General features: G+C 38.2%; 1 protein-coding gene and 1 long non-coding RNA gene across 5 annotated transcripts in view; one reads left to right on the forward strand and one right to left on the reverse strand.

Annotated features, from left to right (window-relative positions):
- LOC135103736 (visual pigment-like receptor peropsin) overlaps nt 1-14,537 on the forward strand; it is a 198,397-nt gene that overhangs the window by 10,504 nt on the left and 173,356 nt on the right. The window lies entirely within an intron of this gene.
- LOC135103312 (uncharacterized) lies at nt 10,559-12,713 on the reverse strand. The gene is made up of 2 exons (XR_010269990.1): nt 11,933-12,713; nt 10,559-11,517 (listed from the first exon to the last, which is right to left on the reverse strand). It is a non-coding gene; the product is annotated as an uncharacterized LOC135103312 (long non-coding RNA).

A 14,537-nucleotide genomic window follows, 5' to 3' on the forward strand; every position in this document is an offset into this window, starting at 1 on the left:
TTTGATTTTGCTAATATTATACAACATTAACAGTCTGGAGGGCTGCGTGGGAATCCATTACGATTATCTTGCTTGTTTTTCGTGTCGTTTCCAAATTTACTAATATGGCTAGCAGTTCCATTATACAAATCACTGCTGGCAATTAAGATACAGAAATCATCAGCAAATATGAAAATAATAGGGCCTCTGAAACTGATCTTATGGTATCCAGGACACTGCCTGCCTCCATGAACAAATATTTAGTCATCAGTTATAACTCTGCGTTGCCTGTCGCTCACCCAGTATGTAAAAAAAAAAAAAAAAAATAGAAACAGGAGCTAAACATCTGACAATGTATTTGAGTTGCCTTTAGAGAGACGAAGTTTTCAATGCGGACAGCTCGTCACAGTAGAGACAACCAAACTGGCGCATCGAGGGCAGAATTTATGGCTGTGCTGAGGTTAACGGAAGAACAAGAAATATCCAGAATGCTCAACATATAGTGGAACGTTAGTAAAGATCGAGCCCTTGAGTGTTATGGTTCTGTGTCCGAGTGAAAATACAGGGTTCAAGTTAAGAGTATATATCTGAAAAGCACCACTGACGGGGATGGGAGGGATCGAGGAATTCAAAGCTCTTCATCGCTATGGTGTGGCGAGCAACAAGTGTAAAACTGTTATTAGGACTCGTACTGTTAAGTGTCGTGTAGAAGCATGCCATGAGTCTCGAATGGAAAAGAGAAGTTAACACGCATCTCACAATGAAGGCCGTAAAAATTAGACTACATATATTAGTGTACAATAAGAAAACTTGTACGTATGAACTCCAATAGAGCTTATTTCAGTAATTAGTTTTTATATCCTAGGTCGTCAGATCGCCTTTATGTTGGTTATCTTTTGTTATCAACATTTCAAAACCTCTCTTCTCGTGTACCTCGTAAAGGTCACCATTCCCCCGCCCCCACTCTCTCTCTCTCTCTCTCTCTCTCTCTCTCTCTCTCTCTCTCTCTCATACATTAGTCATGAAGCTAAATAGAACAGGTGGACGTAGAAATCCCCCCAAAATGTGAAGTAGATATCAATTTGCGTTCTTTAAGTTTTAAAATGACAAAGGTACGAAAACGGAAATGGCACCAAATTGTACAAGGATGGCCTTCATTGTTAGAGAAGCTAGATACTCAGCAGACCAGCCGCAGAGTAACGAAACCGTGAGAGGGAAAGATGCGGAATCAGAAATAGGTAAGATTATTAACTGTTTTCCATGTGCCAAAAAATTCAGTCATTAAAGGCACTTTTTTGTTATTTTCAACCTTTTTTTCCTGCTAAACGTCAAGCTCCTTAAGGTAATCTTAGAGAAACCCACTAAGTGAGGGACGTGTGAAGAATGTTTGCTGCTTCCGTGTGGCGAATTACGCGTTACTCCAAGTTCATGATGAATGTCAATAACTTTTTGTAAGACTGTGGCTCTATCATGGCGTCATTTCACCTGTTGCTCCCGCATGGCGTAGGATTACATTTCTCGCTGCGACTGTGGCACGCATCTCCACGGCCTTGATGGCCCGTAGTAGACATGGCGTCATGCTCTACTTACCTTGCTAAGCTTTTACATCCATACTTTATTACTATTCTTTTTAAGAATTTACGTTATCCATTTTACTAAGAGAGCTAGTAGGTCTATCTATCTTTGTCCGTCTGTCTGTCTGTCTTTCTTGTCTGTCTGCCTGCCTGCCTCCCTGCCTGCCTGCCTGTCTGTGTTAGTCTTTCTGTCTGCCTCTCTCTCTGTCTGTCTGTCTTCGTCTGTGTCTGTCCGTTTCTCACATGATAGAATTTTCGCATAAAATCAACATTACATTACCGGGAACACATGCGTAAGAAAACGCTCAATGGAAAGTTACCAACAGAATATCATCGTGTTTCTGGCATATCAATAGGCTCTTCATTCTCTCTCTCTCTCTCTCTCTCTCTCTCTCTCTCTCTCTCTCTCTCTCTCTCTCTCTCTCTCTCTCTCTCTCTCTCTCTCTCTCTCTCTCTCTCTCTCTCAAATTGTATACTTTGAGCAGTGGAGTCTTTTTCTCTTGTTGCATACTAGTTGCTAGCACTAGTAATATCAACAGGCAAAACCTTTCTACCACATCCTGAACACTTCGCAGTTCCTCTGTTTGTGTGTGACAGCAAATATATAAATTATATATATAATATAATATATATATAGGTATATAGATACAGATAGATATGTAAATACTATTATTGAACACACACAACTTTTGAGTCAGTTTTTTTTTTTTTTTTTTGTAGGAGGGACACTAGCCAAGGGCAACAAAAATCCAATAAAAAAAAAAAAACTGAGATGCCAGTCCCAGAAAAGGGTCCAAAGCGGTAGTCAAAAATTGAAGGATAAGTGTCTTGAAACCTCCCTCTTGAAGGAATTCAAGTCATAAGAAGGTAGAAATACAGAAGCAGGCAGGGAGTTCCAGAGCTTACCATAGAAAGGGATGAATGATTGAGAATACTGGTTAACTCTTCCGTTAGAGAGGTGGACAGAATAGGGGTGAAAAAAAAGAAGAAAGTCTTGTGCAGCGAGGCCGCGGGAGAGGGGAGACATGCAGTTAGCAAGATCAGAAGAGCAGTTAGCATGAAAATAGCGGTAGATGACAGATAGAGAGGCAACATTGTGGCGATGAGAGAGAGAGGCTGAAGACAGTCAGAGGAGAGGAGTTGATGAGCTTTTGATTCCACCCTGTCTAGAAGAGCGATATGAGTGGGATCCCCCAGACATGTGAAGCATACTCCATACATGGACAGATAAGGCTCTTGTACAGTTATATATATATATATATATATATATATATATATATATATATATATATATATATATATATATATATATATATATATATATAATATATATATATATATATATATATATATATATAAATATAATATGAATGAGTGTTTGCGTGCCACAAAGAATCAACTCGCGGGCTACTCGTGGTTGGGGGGGGTCCAACAATTGGACCACAGGACCACACTGGTATATATTGCACGCACGCACGCACGCACGCGCGCACACACACACACACACACACACACACACACACACACACACACACACACACACACACACACACACACACACATCTAGATGAATAAATAAATAAATAAATAAATAAATAAATAAATAAATATATATATATATATATATATATATATATATATATATATATATATATATATATATATATATATATATATATATATATATATATATATATAATATTTATTTTAATAAATAAATAAAGAAATATAGTTCTAGACATAAAAAATTGAAAGTATCGATATTAATGGACAAATTTACATGCAGGTGTGAATAGAGTGTCCTAGATGTATACATGAAAAATATATATAGATATATCGACTGACAACTTGCTCAGTTTTCTTTCCTTGAAAGCTTGTCAAGACCAGTGTAGCTAATAGCTTGTGCGCAGTGGCTGGAGCTGAGCAGTAAATTGTTGGTGTCACAATAACCATTACCTCCTGCTTCCTCCTCCTGCCATCGTGATGCATCTTGTGTGTTGAGAAGTGAACGGCTCCCTTACACTGCCTACTGTCAGTCAGTCACTGGTTATTGAGGATGCGTGTGGTGGCGTGTGGGGATGATGCCGCTTCTGATGAAATTATGAACAATTCAACGTTATTGAGTAGGAACATTCGTATACACAAAAAGACAGGATAACAGATAGAAAAGGACAGAAGAGTAAACAAATACAGAAAACAAACAAAAATACAAGGGTAAAAAATAAATACACACGGAAATAGACAAAAAAAATTTGACCAAGAAATAGAAGCAAAAGTACATCTGAAATTGTATAAGACGGGGATGGACATCAAATATTCAGGGTAATAGACAGAAATGCAAAAAAAAAAAAATAAATAAATAAATAATAATAATAATAATAGCCAGAAAAACACAGGGCAGTTGACAGAAATACACCAAGTGGCAAACAGAAATACTTTGAAAATTAACAAAAATGCACATGATGATAGAACAATACACTGAAAACAGACACAAATATCAAGAATAATAGACAAATACACATGATAGTAGATAGAAATATACGGTGATAAAGAGAAACACACAAATCAATAATCGGAAATAAACGATGAGGAGTTAAGAGTTGAAAGGGGTGACACACACACACACACACACACACACACACACACACACACACACACACACACCTTGTTTTCGGAGGCATGTTTGGCGGGTGCTCATCAGAGGTTCTTCACTATAATGAGGTCTCGTCTGCTAATGGATCTGTAGAGCAGTGGCGTAATTTGAATTTATTAAGCACAAACTTCTGGTTCGTGAGAAACCTGACTGGTCTTCTGCAATTACCAATGGAAATTTAGGATACATTTTTCTATGTTATCCAGAAATTCCTGAGAGTTTACGCATCGTGATAAGCAATGATATTTAAAAAACAACAGCCATTATTATAACAGTTTATTATAACTAATGATGTTTGTGAGGTATTATTAGATGGTCGTAGCAATCTGTTATAGGAACCATCAAGTAAGGTGAAGATGGACCTAATACCACGTTTTGTATGTTAAGTGTATGAAAAGATGTACTTCACATAACATCAATGAAGCATATTCACTTTAGTACCAGTAAGTTTTGTATGCACTACAAAATTCGACAAACATGCGACAAGAAAAATAATTCAAGGTTGGAAAAATTTATCTTGCAATTATTGTAGGCTGAAACGTCTTGTTTGTGTCTCGTACAAGACCAAGGGAACCTACCAGCTAAAGAAGTTCACCAAGTGAGATGCAGGTACCATAAGAAAGTATTGGAAGCAGAGTAAAAAAAAAAAAATATATATATATATATATATGCTTTAAGGCAAGTAAGTTGATGAATAAGTGATAACGCTTTTACAGGCTCTCTCTCTCTCTCTCTCTCTCTCTCTCTCTCTCTCTCTCTCTCTCTCTCTCTCTCTCTCTCTCTCTCTCTCTCTCTCTCTCTCTCTCTCTGCGCTTACGAGTAAATGATCAATGAAAGCATTAGTTTTATTACTACAATACATTTGTAACACTTCTGTAAGCTTCTTTGTATACCGCATTATAAATAAATAAATAAATAAATAAACAAGTAAAATTGACATGTGAGTGTGAAGTGAATGACAACTACTGCCTCTGGGGGACAGTCGAGTCTCATATCAAACAGCTGTGCTAGGTGACGCTTGCCCTCAGGCGGAGTTGAATCTTGTATTTTTGTCGTTTATTTATCTTTTTTTTTTTTTTCCATTGAAATAACTTCAGAAATTTGAAAGTGAATTATTGAAATATATTGATGTTGCCTGAAGAATCTAGAAAACAGTCAGTGATATATATATATATATATATATATATATATATATATATATATATATATATATATATATATATATATATATATATATATATAATTTTTTTTTTTTTTTTATGACAAAAAGGTCTGTGTAGGTTAATTTCATGTTCGTTGTTGTTAGTAATTATTTTAGTATAGGTTGAACTCATTCGTCACAAAAGCAATAAATAATTTTAGTAATATTAAAAAAAAAGAATGGAATTCATTTGCATTCTTCAACGGTTAAAGTTTTCTGTCATTTTCAATTTCACAAGAAGAATAAATGTCTTGCGTCACTTTTTTTTCGAGTGCCTTGCTGCCGTGTTTCTCAAACTTGGATGCAACAAAGTGTTCAAGAGTGCCACAAGATTATCATGAATTTTGCCACAGAAAGGGTTACTTAAGGGAAAAGGTGCCACAAAAAGTGACGTAAGTGAGGAGTGCCATAAGTTAGGGGTGCCACAGGAAGGTTGACATAAGTTAGGGGTGCCACAGGAAGGTTGACATAAGTTAGGGGTGCCACAGGAAGGTTGACATAAGTTAGGGGTGCCACAGGAAGGTTAACATAAGTTAGGGGTGCCACAGGAAGGGTGACATAAGTTAAGGGTGCCACAGGAAGGGTGACATAAGGGAGGGATGCCACAGTAAGGATGATATAAGGGAGGGGTGACATACGGGAGGGGTGCCACAGGAAGGGTGACAGAAGGGAGGGGTGCCATCCCTGAAAGAAAGTTTCAGAACCACTGACTTAATGGAACTCTTCAAGGCACAGTGGCGAACACAAGTTTACCAGCACTGCTGCCATCACTGTGACCTCCTTGGGAAGTAGATGACACTGATCCTTATTGTTGTGGTTGTCTTTCTTTATGATGGTCGGTTCGTAAATCCGTCTGTCTGTCCTTTAATTTTTTTTTCTGTCTGACTGTCCTGGATTTTCACACAAGTGAATTCAAATTTCCATATATACTCAGTACACTTCAACACAGAAAGATCGAAAACCACCATATGAAAAAAGAAAAATAATATTAATAGTTAAAAAAAAAATCAATCAATGCATTCGCCTCGTACCAGTTCTGACATTCAGATCGGAAAAGGAATGAAAAATGAGAGCATCATGGACTGCTCAGTAGACTAAAGTTGAAGAAATCATGATTAATGTTAAAAGAAAAAATGAACATGCACAGGGCATGCCATGTGTCGCACACCGATACATGGGTGGACTATTAGAGTAAATGACCGACAACTTCCGTATATTAAAAGAACACAGGACAACTAAAGAACTAGAAGGTAACCTGAAGTAGAAAGGCAGCTTAGAAATGAATGGTTAAGACTTACAAGTGAGTCGTTATGACTGCCGCTGCCGCAGGCGTTGCTGCTATGGCAAAGAAAACGAGTGAAAGAGTAGAAGTGGACAGCCAAGAAGGGGGAGGAATGTTCCTCATAAAAAATGGTATCTCGATTGATGTTTTAACATGTTTATGGAATATACTAATCCTTCTGCTTATGCTGTCACCCTGTCTTCTCCGTTGGGCTCCTCCGATTAGAACCTCATATCTATATTTTGTCCTATCGCTCCAATCGCTCCTCAGGATCCCCTAAACCGTAGGTGCCACTGGCGTTTTGCCTCTGCCAATTAGAGGAACTTGAGGATGTATTATGCTGATTTTCCTTGGAATGACTACTGTTTCCGTGTCAGAGACCCGTCTCTGTATGCTGAGCGCATAACAGTGATGATAGTGCCTGGCATGGAGACGTACGTTTCTCACTCTTCTCTCGACCTAAACCTTCAACACCTTGGTTTAACACAGCCTGTTCTCGTGCTATACATGATAGCGAGGTGGCCCACAAAGGATACTTTAGTCTTCCATCACCTGAATTTCATGTGCTTTATATTTCTGCCCGGAATCATGCCAAGTCTGTTCTCCAACTAGCCAAAAACTCCATTAATAGAAAGTGTCAAAATCTTTCAAGATCTTATTCCCTTCGTGACCTCTGGCAAAACATCTACAATAAATGTTTCTTTATCTTTCCCTCCTGTATTTCAATCAGATGGCACCACTGCCATCTAATCTATTTCTGAAGTTGAACTCTTCGTTCAAACCTTTGCTAAAAACTTTACCTTGGATGATTCAGGGCTTGTTCCTTCTTCTCCTCCGACTACTTCATGCTGTCCATTAAGATCCTTCGCAGTGATTTTTTCCATGCCCTCTGTGGCCTCAATTCTCGAAAGGCTTATGGACCTGTTGGGTTTCCTCCTATTGTTCTCCGAAACTCTGCTTCCATGCTTGCACCTTTCCTAGTCAAACTCTTTCAACTCTGTCTGTCAACATCTACGTTTCCTTTCTGCTGGAAGTTTGCCTACATTCAATCTATTCCTTAAAAAGGGTGACTGCTCTAATCCCTCAAACTACCGTCCTATTCCTTTAATTTCTTGCCCACTTAAAGTTTTTGAATCTATCCTCAACAGAAAGATTCTTAAACATCTATCACTTCACAACCTTCTATCTGATCGCCAGTATGTGTTCCGTCGAGGCCGGTCTACTGGTGATCATCCGGCTCCCCTCACTGAGTTTTGGTCATCCTCTTTTAGGGATTTTGGTGAAACTTTTGCTGTTGCCATAGCTATATCAAAAGCTTATGATAGAGTCTGGCACAAGGTTTTGATTTCCAAACTACCCTCCTACCGCTTCTATCCTTCTATCTCTAACTTCATCTCAAGTTTCTTCTCGGACCGTTGTCTTTCTGCTGTGGTAGACGGTCACTGTTCTTCTCCTAAGTCTGTTAAAAGTGGGGTTCCTCAGAGTTCTGTCCTGTCACCCACTCTTTTCGTATTATTCATCAATGATCTTCAAAATCAAACTTCTTGTCCTATCCACTATTACGCTGATGATACCACCATGCACTTTTCCACGTCTTTTCGTAGACAGCCAACCCTTCAGGAAGAAAACAGTTCATGCAGGGAAGCCATAGAACGCCTGGCTTTTGATCTTTTTTAAAATTTCTGATTGGGGCATCGCAAACTTATTGTTCAATGCCTCAAAAACTCAGTTCTTCCATTTACCAACTTGACACAGTCGTCCTGATGACTATCCCACCTTCTTCAGTGACACTCAACTGTCCCCCTCTTCTACACTGAGCATCCTCGGTCTATTCTTTACTTATAACCTAAACTGGAAACTTCACATCTCATCTCTATCCGCCCATGTATGGAGTATGCTTCACATGTGTGGGAGTTTCCACTCATACCGCTATTCTAGACAGGATGGAATCAAAAGCTTTTCGTCTTATCAGTTCCTCTCCTCTAACTGTCTTTAGCCTCATTCTCATCGCCGCAATGTTGCATCTTTTGCTGTCTTCTACTGCTGTTTTCGTGCTAACTGCTCTTCTGATCTTGCTAGCTGCATGCCTCCCCTCCTGTCGCAGCCTCATTGCACAAGACTTTCTTCTTTCTCTCATCCCTATTTTGTTCACTTCTCCAATGCAAGAGTTAACCAGTATTCTCAGTCATTCATCCCTTTCTCTGATAAATTCTGGAACTCTCTGTTCGCTTCTGTATTTCCTTCATCTTATGACTTGAACTCTTTTAAGGAGGTGGTTTCAAACACTTATCCTCTATTTTTTTTTTCCCATTCCATCTGACGTCTCATGGTAACTGACAATATATAGGCCTTTTATTTTTGCTCATAAATTATTATTATTATTTTTTTTTTCGCCATTGGCCAGTGGTTTTCTTACATAAAATAAAAATAACATATATATATATATATATATATACATATATATATATATATATATATATATATATATATATATATATATATATATATATATATATATATATATATATATAATCAAGAAATTCACTAATTATTGTTTGAGGATGACAATCCTCCAGACAAAGGAAGACAAAGTTCATTTTTAATAATTTTGGAAAGAAGCAAAATAATACGATGTAGTTTTTTTTTCTTTTTTTTTTCTGAGATTGTCTTGAGTACTCTTTTAGATCATTAGAGGAAGTGGCGGTCCAGTAGCCAGTCATATCAAATTTAAGAAATGAGTCAATTACGTTGAGCTAATCGTTGCTTCGGATTTTACGACCTGTTTTCTTTTTAATGATCAAAAACTCTCTATCTTATTATCACTATCTTGTTATCCACTGCGGCTGCGGATGTCCAACACCAGTAGTCTTGAAGAGATAACACTATAAGAGCGACTTCTCCTCAGAAAGGTGAAGGAATAGGGGCGAAAAAAAATCGAGTCTTGGGCTAAGATGCAATCAACAAAGTTATCGAACTGCAATGGCGGACGGTCCACGTGGAAGAAGAATAATGACAAAAATGCATCCATGACGAAAATTGACGAGAGCGATGGAGTGCACATAACGTGAACGTGACTCAGCTGTGATTGAGGCATAGATGTTTCAGCTAGAATTCGTGAATGATCACCGTGGAAAGTGTGGTTGTGTCTTGTTAATAAGGAAAAAAATGAGGTTTTGAGAGACTGAATGTCACAGGGACTGTTTCGCTCATTCAGATAATGTTAACAGCGAGTATTGCCAGGTCTGCCCTTTATTCCTGTTGTACACAGATATAATTAAACACACACACACACACACACACACACACTACCCGTACTTCCCATCCTGAACCAGTTTTTTTTTTCGTATTCCTTACATATGAAAGATGCTAATGATGTTCGTTTCCTCTTTTTGATGTCAAGGCTCTTTGGTTACTCAACCACACGGACACGTATAAATGCACTGGAATAACCGAGTCTGAAACTATTTAACCTATAGTCTCGTCTTTTATTGTGACCTGCTGTCCACTATCGGAGGGACCTCACTGATATTAAAGAAAAAAATATCACCGTGGTAGCTAATAACATAAATGAATTCCAGCAGGGGCTGTATTGTAAGCACTCCTTGCCTCAGACTCACGTTGCCCTTGATGTTATGATGAAAAATAGCCTTTGTGTGTCTCTTCATTAGAGTTCCCGTCTACTACCTCAACACATTATTCTTACTTCATTTTTCGTTTTTTTTTTTTTTTTGTTATTTCTGTTGTGTACAAGGCATATCTCAGCTTCATTTCAGTGTACTTTTGGATTTACTTTATCAGTAAGCAAGAAACATGACCAGTGTGTTGTCTTGCTGAGCGATCGAAGAGATGAATAGATAGATAGAGAAATAGATAAATAGATAGTTTATTGACCACAATAACCACATATGGGAAATCATTATCATTATGGTCCAGGTCCAAAATAAAATAAAACTAAACAAAACATGGACATGAAAAACGCGACAATAAAACACTAAAACTTAAAAGTAAATTAAAAAGGTATTAAACATCAAACCTAGAATAATAAAGGAAAACACTAAAATGCTTAAAAATCAAACTCTAAAAATGAAAAATTGAGCTCCCTGGAAAAGTTAAACCTTTAGAACATAATAATAATAATTCGAACAGTTAAATAATTCTAAAAGCTTAAGGATGAAGTGTTGACACTGATACATAAATAGACAGAACATTCTTGATCACAAAATCAGACACATTTTCAGTCTACATTACAGAACCTGTTCGTTATGTATTTCCTTACATCATGTTTTTAGATGGACAAATGACAAAACGGGTATAAAACTGCTTCCTTAGACACGTCCTATAACACAAAGGGCATGTCTTAGTAATCTTATTTGTACTTGTACTTTAAACTCAGGATCCGATGAACACAAAAACATTTTTTATCAGTTTTTACAGTGAACAAATTTTTTAGGTTGAAGTTTCCATATTCCCGCCTTAAATCATTAGAAATGGGGCCCACTTCCACTTCTCTCCGTCTGGACTTGGCCACCACGAAATACAATATGACAGTTATACATCTAACCATTTAACGAAAGTAAAACCAGCAAAGAAAAACAGTAATCTAAGAATCACGAGGAAATGTAGAGCCATTCGCTTATTGTCTTTATCTCGTGCAGACCAGTGAACACCGAGGCTCTGTGTGACGTCACAGATGTGCGTGATGTCATTGTTGGTGCCAAGTCCAGACTACTTGAGATACCTTGCTCATATGTTTCCTTATGTGCTTATTTACCGAACAACGCTGAGAAGATTGTGGTAGAGGAGGCGGTGAAGCTCTTAACCGTCACGGCTGGAACAAAAAAAAAAAAAAAGCGGAAAAATGGCATAAAGAAACCTGAAACAGAATCAGTTTCACAATTCACCAAGTGCTTCAAAGCGTCTTTGATGTGGGGACGTCAATAACATAGGTTGATGGAAAAAACACATCAAGGAATACAAAGCCTTAAATCCACAAAGCATAATATATATATATATATATATATTTTTTTTTTCTCTCTCTCTCTCTCTTCTCTTCTCTTCTCTCTCTCTCTCTCTCTTCTCTTCTCTTCTCTTCTCTCTCTCTCTCTCTCTCTTTTCTCTCTCTCTCTTTTCTCTCTCTCTCTCTCTCTCTCTCTCTCTCTCTCTCTCTCTCTCTCTCTCTCTCTCTCTCTCTCTCTCTCTCTCTCTCCCTGTTAATGGAAATAAGTTATCGCGTTGGTACATACATAGTACGGCTCATAGAAACAAAATGGCTAAACTCCGGCAGTTCTCGGCCGTATGTTGTAGATGCTTGGCCAGGCAGGTCATCCGGTGCCTCGCCTGCTGGGTCTGGTGTGGCGGCTTGGCGAGGCAGGTCATCTGGTGCCTCGCCTGCTGGGTCTGGTGTGCCCTGGCAGGTTTAGAACAAAAGTGGTTGAATTATTTGTAATTCTTTAGAACGTATACTCCGCGCTGTCATATATTTTAATCCCTTCCTTGTTTATTCATTTTGAGGAAGTTTAGTTTTAGATTTATCGGTGAGTTGTTGTTTTTTTCTCTTAGTATCTTGGTTTAAAGTAAAATAAAACTGATAAACTACATCTACTATTCACAGAAATATTTTTTTTTTTTTTTTACTATTGAATAATCAACTTCTGTCTAACCTCGTTGACGGTAAATATTTACTAGTCGAACGGTAAAACTATTATTGTGCAGCGTGCATTGTATGAGGCAAACATAACATTTCTCTATATCCTTTGAGATGATCTCTCTGATACGCCTCGTGAATAGTTAGCATACGCCTCGTGAATAGTTAGCATGAACACAGGACTCGCCTCGCGCTACATCATGCTCATGTCAGGTGTGGTGCGTGTGGGCATGCTTTTTTCACCAACATGTGGAGGTGTGTGCATTTGTTCCTTGTTTTACCAACCTGCTCTGCAACACTGATCTATTCTCGTCCAAGGCTGTAGGCGAAGGAGTTCATGTGAAATATGTAACGTTGGGCAATCCCTCGATGACTGTGGAAAGTAGTCTCCGTCATGTATCGAGTAACGTTTTGTTCTCAGTTTCAGTTTTGTGTTTAATGAGCTCTTAAATACTCAGATTTGTTCATATTTATTATAAAACCTAACAATTGATATGTAATAAATTGATTAGAATAGAACTAAAGATTAAGAAAACTGATGAATACTGGAGGTGAATGTGATACGGCATTCGAAAATTTACTGTGACGGTACCAGTCTTTGTTAGAATCACACACCACCCAACACTAACATCCACTCCATTCCATCACCGGTACACTCATCTTATTGTCTTTCCGTCTGCAAATTACTTATTCATCTGAAAATGCACACTCCGCATCGGTACCGTCTAGGTTTGACCACTCGTGCCTCAAAACCAAAAGCAGAAAAAGCTGCTGCTTTACAAATGAAGGAGAAACTGAAGAGAAGGGAAATTTATTTCCAGGTACGTAGGTCTGGCGCATCCTTCACACATTTTATAGACTCTGGAAACTTGTTTTTATTATGCTTATTTATGTATAGATAAATATTTCCAGCCGTTAACGAAGAATTTCCTCTGCTATTCCACAACAGAATTTCGAATAGTGTCACAAACAGAGGAGGCGGTGGCCTAGTGGTCAGCGTTCGGACGTGGTGAGTTCATTGTCCCTGGTGGAAGCTGGTCATTTGTTTAAGATATCGTCCAATCTTCGGTGGCGATCGTCCAATCTTCGGTGGCGATCTATCGAGTCTCTTCAAAGCCCTGCTCGGAAAAAAAAAAAAAAAGAAATAAAGAAAAAAATCCAGCCTGCTCCATCACGGGGCTGACTAACTAAGCCTCCACTTAGCCTCCACAAATAGAAGGAGCTGACCATCTCGGTGCCCAGAAAAACTGCGGAGTTTCAGCTATCGCCAAAGGTCTCAAACAGGAGGGGTGTAGTTCTTTATACCATTGTTCAACTTTGCACCGATCAAGAGCCACGGGAAGCTGACACCTCCCCTCCAGCGTCACATCCAGTGTATAAAAGTACGAGGTCCCCCTTGATGGAGGGTCTTATGGAGATTAGGAAAATAATGCTTTTCCTTGGAATATATAATGGGATGAAGCTAAAATTCGATTCCAAATTTACGTTTATTAACAGCCTTGTTTTTATGACTTTTACAGCAAGTGTAAGGAGGCGTCGTTGTTTGACATGGAAAATATTTTAAAAGTTCACTTTACATTTCTAATTATAAAATGCAGACATCAAAAATGGCAACTATAGAAATAAGGTGAACTTTTTGTAACAAAAAGTTAATACAAATAATAAATTGCACAACTCTTCTCATATGACACGTTTTCAATGTTGATTCTCAAATCTAGCGTACTCGAGACAGGCGAATCCATAGATAAAATTTACATATATGTTAAAGAAAAACGTTTACCATTATAGTAACTTGTATCTTTTCGCGGTACATTTGTCTGAATGTGCAAAATATAACAACTACTACTATTTGTATTACTAAGTTGTTTAAGAAAATGTTGCCTTTTATAACTAACTATAGTCCGTCAGAGTTTTGTTCTTTCAAGATGTAAACCAAGTATAGATGTTATTAAGTGAAAAGATCTTTTGCCTTTACGTGCAAAATGTTTTGGAACTTCCCTCGGACCAAAGTGCTAAGTGCTATCCTGTATCGGGACTATATCCTCCTGTCTGCAGAGAATATTACTTTAGATACGTTGAAAGGGCCGGTCTTACCCGCCAGTCGTCACGCACGCAAGCTGACCTCTACACAATGAGTTGCTCCTAAGCCTATCCAAGACGCAGTGTTGCTCCTAAGCCTATCCAAGACGCAGTGTTGCTCCTAA

Source organism: Scylla paramamosain, chromosome 9 (genome assembly GCF_035594125.1).
Source record: "Scylla paramamosain isolate STU-SP2022 chromosome 9, ASM3559412v1, whole genome shotgun sequence".
NCBI lineage: Eukaryota > Metazoa > Arthropoda > Malacostraca > Decapoda > Portunidae > Scylla > Scylla paramamosain.